Raw genomic sequence first — 8,179 nt, forward strand, 5'->3', positions numbered from 1 at the left:
CATCATTCACACTCATTACTTTTAGTTAATTATCTTTCACGTATTACTCAGTTTATTTCGTTCAGTCTTCCTGGAACTCCATCTCTTCCTGGGAAATGCTCCCATCCAGCTCACATAGGACCTTTTAAACACTGAGTCCAATCGCCTCTTAGTCAGACAACTTGTCGTTGGCACAGATGCTTCCATCATCTTTGACTCCTCCCTTTCTGGTCCCATTGCAAATGATGTCATCTCTATTCCCCGGATAACCGGGAGTTGGCTTCCCTGTCCTGCTGCCACCTGCTCCAAGCCACTGTAGGTCCCTGCCTGGATTTTCACAATGGTTTCATAACTGGTCTCCCTGCATCTGCCCTCACCCTCCTCAGCCCCATTATCAACCTGCAGCCAAAGGTTAATGCTTCAGTTGGATGGTGGAAGTTCTCTTTTTCAGCACTAAGGACTTAATCTTATTTAGAGTCAATGCCAGAGTTCTTAGTGTAACCAGATGGCCCTTTGCGATCCTCTCCTTGCACCTGTCCCAGCTTCCATGATTCCTGCACCTGCCCAGAGAAGGAGTAGCCTGAGGCAAGCAAAGCACCCAGGGTGAAAGATTAAAAAACAAAAACAAAAAACTCACTCCCCTGGTCAGATGGCACTATTGATTGACAGCATCTTGAAATCCTGCCTCCCGCTGCTCTTTTAGGCTGGGAGCTTTTACCTCCCTTCCCCTTCCTCAACTCTCTTAGGCATCCCTTAATTCTCCACCGCCCCCACCCCCATGCTCAGCATGTGCAACTAGGTGTGGTCCCAGTTTTGCTGTTATGTAGTTAGATTGTTTGTGTTCCATTTCTCCTGAAGAAAAAAAATCATGCAGACATAGACAAGTTACTTCTTAAATCTCAACTTTCCAATTCAAGTAATTAAAACAACAACAACAACAACAACAACCCTACACCATAGTGTAGATTTAAATAAGCCACCCAAGCATTTAGCACATTGCTTGTTGTACAACGAGTGTACAATCAACAGTAATTGTCATTAATAGTGCCCTTAGCATGGCACTCTCTACATGTCTCCTGAAAGTTTATCATCTTCTTTTCACCATTTGAGGTTTTCTAGAGCAGCTGCCTGATAATAATTCCTGGTACAAAACTGAACAGTATATTCTCTAAAAGCAAAGACAAGAATGGTGTATTTCTTCCCTTCTGGGAAGACTGGTATAGGTTGCCTGCGGTCTCAAACAGCTTCAGGAAATAAGGTAATAAAAATACTGTCTTTGTAAAAACAAAAACGAGGAGCAGGGCATTCATAAAATTATTCATCCACCACAGATTGAAATCACATAAGATCAGTGACAAGGGAGACCGAAGAGAAATTATAATCCCGTGTGTGAAGGCTGGTGGGATCTTTTTCCTCGCATGTCTGTGGCTTGAGTATTAGCAGGTGCGTTGTACACAAGTGACTGAAGTGCTTGACGGTTTAAATTATGTGTTACTCTGCGAAGGAATTTTGTTTAGTTGACAGTTACTTTCTGAGTCATACTGTGAGATGTGGTCGGATGGACACTGGTAGGGAAGGGGCTGGGCTCAGGGAGGGAGCGGGGAGGGAGTGTCTTCTGCCCGGAGTCCTCTGCCCTTACTCAGGTTTCATGACGGTATCTGTCTTTCCATCAGTTTCTAGATCTCCCAGAACTCCAGTCATTCTCCTAAAGGTTTCCATTCACTAACAAATGCCCTGTGTAATCAACTTACAAAGTGAAAAGTTTTATTTTGCTTAGCGGTGGTGGAGGTCTCAGGTCCAAGGTTGGCTCACTCCGTTGTTCTGAACCTATGGTGAAGCAGTTTATTCTGGCAGGGGGTGTGTGGCGGCAGGAGCTGTCTCAGTTTCTTAGATATCTCTTGATATTAACAGTTTCAAGACCAGAGAGACTAGGTGGAATATCTTATAAGGGTTCTTCTCTATTGGACTGGGTAAGATAGCCCTGCATCGGAATTTGCCTAATGTTTTCCCGTCATGACAGAGGTATTCTAGCCGGCTAGAGGAAACCACCGAGATGGCTGCCATCTTTGCCACATCATATAAAAGACAGATAACATCAACACGGTTTATTACTCTTGACTGTGACTTGGCTGAGGTAGCGCTTGCTAGGTTTTTCCATCATTCACCTGGGCTCCCCCTACCTCAATAGGTCAGTCATTATGAGAAGTCCTTCGTTAAGGGATGGGACTAATGGTCTCCTTACCAAGGACAGAGTATCTACATAGTTAAAAAACAAAAAACGTTCTCCCACCAAGCAATTCATTTTATATCAACATAGGCTCCTGGGTATTATTTCGTTGTTCAGCTGGTACAGTTTAGCCATTGGGGGCTCTTTCAGTTGGTTCCACTAACAATGTCAGTTTTTGGGGTTTTTTTTTTTTTGTTTGTTTGTTTTTTCTGTCACTTCTTACACATTATCACTTTAAGATACTTCAGACTCACCTTGTGGATTGCCTGCCTCTAGAATCAGTATTGTCACCAAGAGACAGTATTTCTCTCTTTCGGAGAATGATATTAGAAGCCAAGATATGGACTAAGTGTCTCGCCTCTGGATTTTGACTGACACTGATAAGAAATGACAGTCACAATAGTCACGCATCCCCTCTTCTCTCCTCCAGGACTGGAGGCAGCCACCCTTTACTTAGGCATTTTCCGTTTCCTTACTTACTGAATGAGATCTGCCGTGTCTGTTTCTCCCACCGTGTGTAGTTTCTTTATGGTCACTCTTAGAAACCCCCCCCCTTGTGTTTATCTCTGAGCCTGGCTACCTGAGGTAGCCTTAAGTTCAAGATCCAAGCTAATTATCCGCCAGAAGTTGTGCCTGTTGCCACCCAAGGACCAGTGGCTTCATTTATAGGTTGTCCCCCTAGTTGCTCACAAGAACAACTCTGGGTGTGTTTGTTCACCATTTTCCAGTTTTCCTGGGTGAGTGTGGCTGTATCGTCAGTCTTATCTTCCTAAGACTCACCCTTGGGTTCTGATCCTAAGACTCACCCTTGGGTTCTGATCTCACCCTTGGGTCAGTGTTTGGTTAGGGGTTAGGTTGAAGCTCCCGCGTGGGTGAGGCTTGTACCCTGTGTGGACCCTTATCCCAGGAGGCCTTTTCCTGGATGCTCCAGCCTTACTTCGTTCTGTCTGTTCAAATTCTGGCTTCTCTGCTGTTCTGCTTGTGTGCTGGATCCACCAGGCTCTTTGTAATTACTCTCTGCTGAGATCTCTTTTGTTTCCATAATATCCCCAGGCGTGGAGTGCTCCACTCTCTGCCACAGAGACAGCCCATCAGACAGAGCCGTTGACTTCTTCCCTCCAGGGTCACCTCACCACAGGACAGAATTATTACCGCATCTGTTCTTGAGCTGGGCTTACATTCAAGCTTTGCACAGGAACCCCGGAAGGATGTGCAGTGGTAGCCTCTGGCTTCTTGTGTTGTCCCTCCAAGAGGGGAACCTGCCCTGTGATTCAGGACCAGGATTCCAGAGAAGGGAGCCTCGGCCTTATGGACACAGTGGCCTGAAATAGAGCTCTTGTAGTGGTGGGGGCTGGGTGAGCAATGTTTGGTAACACCCTGCCTCTCCCAGGGTAAAATTATAGCCCCAGACCCCACACCTTGGGGATAGCCCCCCTTCCTTCTGCTCAGTCTCTGGATTCAGTTTCTGTAGCATAGAACAGGGAGGGAGGAAGAGGGAGTTAAAGAAGTAGGATGTGGCTAGAAAGCCACGGACTCACCGTTCTTAGGAAATTTGGTGGATTACATTGAGAGATGATTTCTCCATTTGCTCTATGCCCTAGGACAGTTTCCAGGGAGCTTAAATAATTCATTTCACTTGCATAATTCTCAGCAGTGAAGTTGTTGTTTTGCTTGGGGACAGACTCCACCACAAGTTCCACCCATCCAATTTAGCATCCTTTTTATACCACTGTCATGGTCCCTCCCATGAGGAGTGGAGGTAGTCTTCCAAGTTACCAATGTCATTGATGCCACAGACTGTTCAGAAGGTCCTTTGTGTGGACTGGGGACAAGATTGGTGTGACCGCTGTTTTCACCGCTGACTGTAATTTAGGTGGAGGATAACCACCTGGTTTTCCTCTCACTCTCATTCTAATATTCCGGTGACCATGATACAGCCACCTGATGCCTTGTCAGGCACTCAAACTGATGTGAGCTTCAAACAACATCTGTTCACTGGGACAGAGAATGTGCTTTCCTGGCAGCAGACAGAATTTGGTGTCAATGTGGAGGGTCTCTGAACTTGGGAGGTCTTATGCGAGTATAAATACTGTCACACTGCTCCGCACGCTACTGTCTAATGAACATGAGTCCAATGTCTTCGGGGAGATTTGCGTGTCACTGGACTCTCACTGGTCACACTTGCAAGTCATTTACTCTCTCTGCCTTAGGTTTTCTGTCTTTCAACCTCAATGGGCTTCTATTTTCCCTCCAGGACCTTTGCGTCAGCTAGATCTTCTAGTGGAAAGCCCTTGTTTAGTTGTTTTTATTCCCATTGACTCTGCTCTCCATTGCAAGATTTCTTTGAGAGCCTTTCTGGATCACCAATCTAAGGTGGGTCTCTTCCATCCTGATCATTCGTTCACTGTTCTCTGTCTATTATCAAGCTCTCTTCGCCCTCAACTAAAGTGTAGCTTCCATGAAGTAGGTGGCTGGAGTTTTAAAGTGTTATCTGCTTTTCCCCCCTAGGTACCTAGAACAGTGCTTGTTGTCCAGTGGGAATTTAATAAATCCAAAATAATAAAAGAAAGGATGAGAGCGTGGCATGGAGCCAACGTGTAGGTTTCCATTTAGGTCTTAAAGGAATGCTTTCTCTGTGAGGTGTTTCAGGGGCAGGGGTCTAGATGAGGATGTGTGTTGCTGCTGTACAGTGCAGTCATTCATTTTGCTAACAGATGACTCCTTATCAAAACTGGCTGACTGAAATGTTTTCCAGAGGAGTCAACCCTCCGAACAAAAGCAATTGAGAACACAGTCTGCTGCGCGTAGGTTCTATGTTTTAGATCCACCTTGACCCTTGACTGTGAAATGCTTCATGTATATTCATGCTGCGTTCCAGTTATGATACCCAGAGAGAGGCGTAATAAAAATGATAACACCATGGATGACCTCATATATTTGTGACTGCAACATCAATGGAAGATTGTGACTGGAAGAAAACAGGCAGACTCTAAATGATTCTGGCTTTGTCAATCTGAACAAATCCCAACTTCTCTCCTTTACATCAATCAAATGAGTGTCCCTTCTCTACCATATGATTAAACATGCTTTCGGTACCAAGATGTATTTTCTTTTCTAATTATTGGGCTGATCAGTTCTATCATCCCAGACTTAGAAATCAATCTTATGAGACACACAGGAAGATGACCCCAGTTGCAACAGAGATCTAGGACTCTGGAGTCTGTGTTATGGAGGTCATAGAAACATGACATTTGATTATCAGAGGTGAGGGATACGTGTAGAGGCCTGATCTAGTAAACAGTGAGCTAGATGATATTGCATACATGAAATATGGTGCGCTCAATGGCTTGCTCATCAGATACTTCATATAAAGAGCGATGATCATGTATTTGCTTTGACACCAGGACCAGGAGTGTGGCCCATTTCACGGTGCCATGAATAGGCACAGAGGCCAGGTTACCCTAAACAGGCCACAGAGATGGTTTAAGACATCCCCCATTTCCTTAATCCTGAGTTTATGTAGTATAATAGAAATGTAAGCTCCGGCTCCCTGTATTGCTTTGAATTTATGAAGTTCACCCAGGAAGACCCATGTGTCAAGGAAACCTTGTCAGGAACATCTTCAAACATGTGGAATAGCTGACAGACTGATTCTTTCATTTACTCATTTATCAACCACCTTGATTTAGCAGTTCTTAGTAACGTAGTGATCACCTCCATGTGATGCTTCATATTTAAATATTTCAGTGGGCATCTTATGTAAATATGAGCATTCTTGACTATACCCCCATCCAGGTCCACTAACAACAATTCTCGGGTATCACCTTTTTTAAAATCAATTTCCTCAGTTGGTTAAAAACGTATTTTATAGATTGTCTTTTTCAAGTCAGAGTTATTTCAAGGTCATGTATTGTACTTGGAGTTTCCAGAGGTTTTTATAGTCGAGAATAGATCCCATTACACTTTTGTAAGGTTAAACCATGTTTCTTATTTTCATGTGGCCTCATTCAAAAGTTTTCTGAATCCTCTAGGCTTGGCTGAGTTGATAGTTACAGACGTTTGTACAGAATTCTTCACAAGTGGTGTAGCATACACGCCATGACTCAAGATCTCCATCAGGTTGCAATGCTCCACTACAAATGATGCTGCTTTCTAGAATTCCCCACTCTGGATGATCCTGGTTTATAAAGTTCTTTAACGTTGTCATTTCTATTGAAACGTAGAAGCTGTATTGCATATAATTAAGATGATCAGAGGGATACCAAATAGTCATATGCCTCAGTTTGCAGGGATAATCTAAACTGATGATTGTTTTATTACTTTCCAATACTCTGCTCTTGACAGGAGACATACAACTAGATATCAGATAAACAGGGCTAGGTAAGGGTAGCCTGCCCACCACCACTAGGACAGGCAGATTCCAATGTGCTTAGAGCCTGGCAGTACCGTGTTTTGCAGACCTGGGTTTTGAGCTTGCCTGACAGCGTGTAAGATGGTTGGGGACATCAGCACTGAAGTGCCCATAGCTTTGCTCCCAATTTTTTAGGAAAACCCCAGGCTATCATGCAAATAGTTAAATAGCAATGTGAAGCTTTTAGCCCTATTGCCTGCTGTTATTTTCAACTGTGACAACTATCCATTTATCTATTTGATTAAAAAAAAAAAAAATTGGTCCGTGCTTTAAAAAGCCTCTGGGCACAAAACAGTAAAATTGCTCAACAAAATACTTAAATCAATTGACACTAGGATGTTTAAAAACACAGCGTGTCACAGCACGACACAAAAACAAATATCATTCCCAGTCTGAGATTCCCCGTAGCTACAGGAAGTTTTCAAGGCAGGGCTGAGACTAGATTTTGCGCATGCGTGAGTCTGGGTCTGGAGAAGCCGTGAACGCACATGACCGGTGTAGAAGGAGAACCTTCTCCCGGTTTGGATAGCTGGGTAAGTAGCACACCGAAATCACTATTGCACTGGTCTTGATCTCCCGTCTCCTGCTGGGTGAAGAGACTGCAGTGTAGGCAGCATCTAAGTCTCACTCACGAGAGGCCTGGGAGGTAGTTACCGTCTCCATTTACTCCTGAAAACATGGGTGTGTGGGTGGTACAGAGAGAGCCAGCGTCCATTGTCCAGGCTCACACTAGCTGGTTTATGATCAAGCTGACATCTTAGCGCTTTGGCTCCACAACCCTGTGCTTTAACTTTTGATTTCTGAGATCCAACTTGAAATATATTCTATTTAGTCACTTAATGTATTATACATATGGGGTGGGGGGAGGGGAGAGTGGGAAAGAGAGTGGGAGAAAGAGGAGAGAGAGACAGAGGGAGGGATGGGGGAAGGGGAGACCTACCAAGTATCAGGCATTTTATTTGATGGGGTCTCTAGAATGCAATCAAAATCAAACCATGAGGTTCCTCAATTCAGGCTGACCCCACTTCAGGCGATCCCGATTTGGACTGACCCAAGTAGTACAGGTCTTGATCTATACATAAAGCCTGACGAGAGGTTGCATGTCAACAAGCTATATAATTGCTCGTGTTGGCTTTGGGATGGGCAATCTGGGCTGACTGCTACCGGGGATCCATGGTCGTAACGGTTAATGGCTCGTTGGAGGTGTGTTAAAACTGATCACTGCATAGACAAGTTACAAATACAGTCCAGGAGGTTGACGCCATAGAAACGAGGAACAGAAGGAGAATTGAGGAGCGAGGGGTTAACTTGGCCAGAATCTCCTGTGGAAACTGTTCAGGAACGCAAGCTAAACACAGCAAGAAAAAGAAAAAAAACCCCACTGTAACAAAACACATCCAGGTTTCCAATGGTGGGTAGAAGGGTTTTCATTAGGTGAGGAGGTAGCTTATTTCAAAGGAGTTTCTGTTCCAATGATAACTGGAAACAGGAAGAACTCTGCCCACTGGTACAGGCCAGTTGAGCACTTACCACACTTATAAAAGTATAGAGAGTTTATGAGA

This window comes from Peromyscus leucopus, chromosome 13, assembly GCF_004664715.2.
Source record: "Peromyscus leucopus breed LL Stock chromosome 13, UCI_PerLeu_2.1, whole genome shotgun sequence".
Classification (NCBI taxonomy): domain Eukaryota; kingdom Metazoa; phylum Chordata; class Mammalia; order Rodentia; family Cricetidae; genus Peromyscus; species Peromyscus leucopus.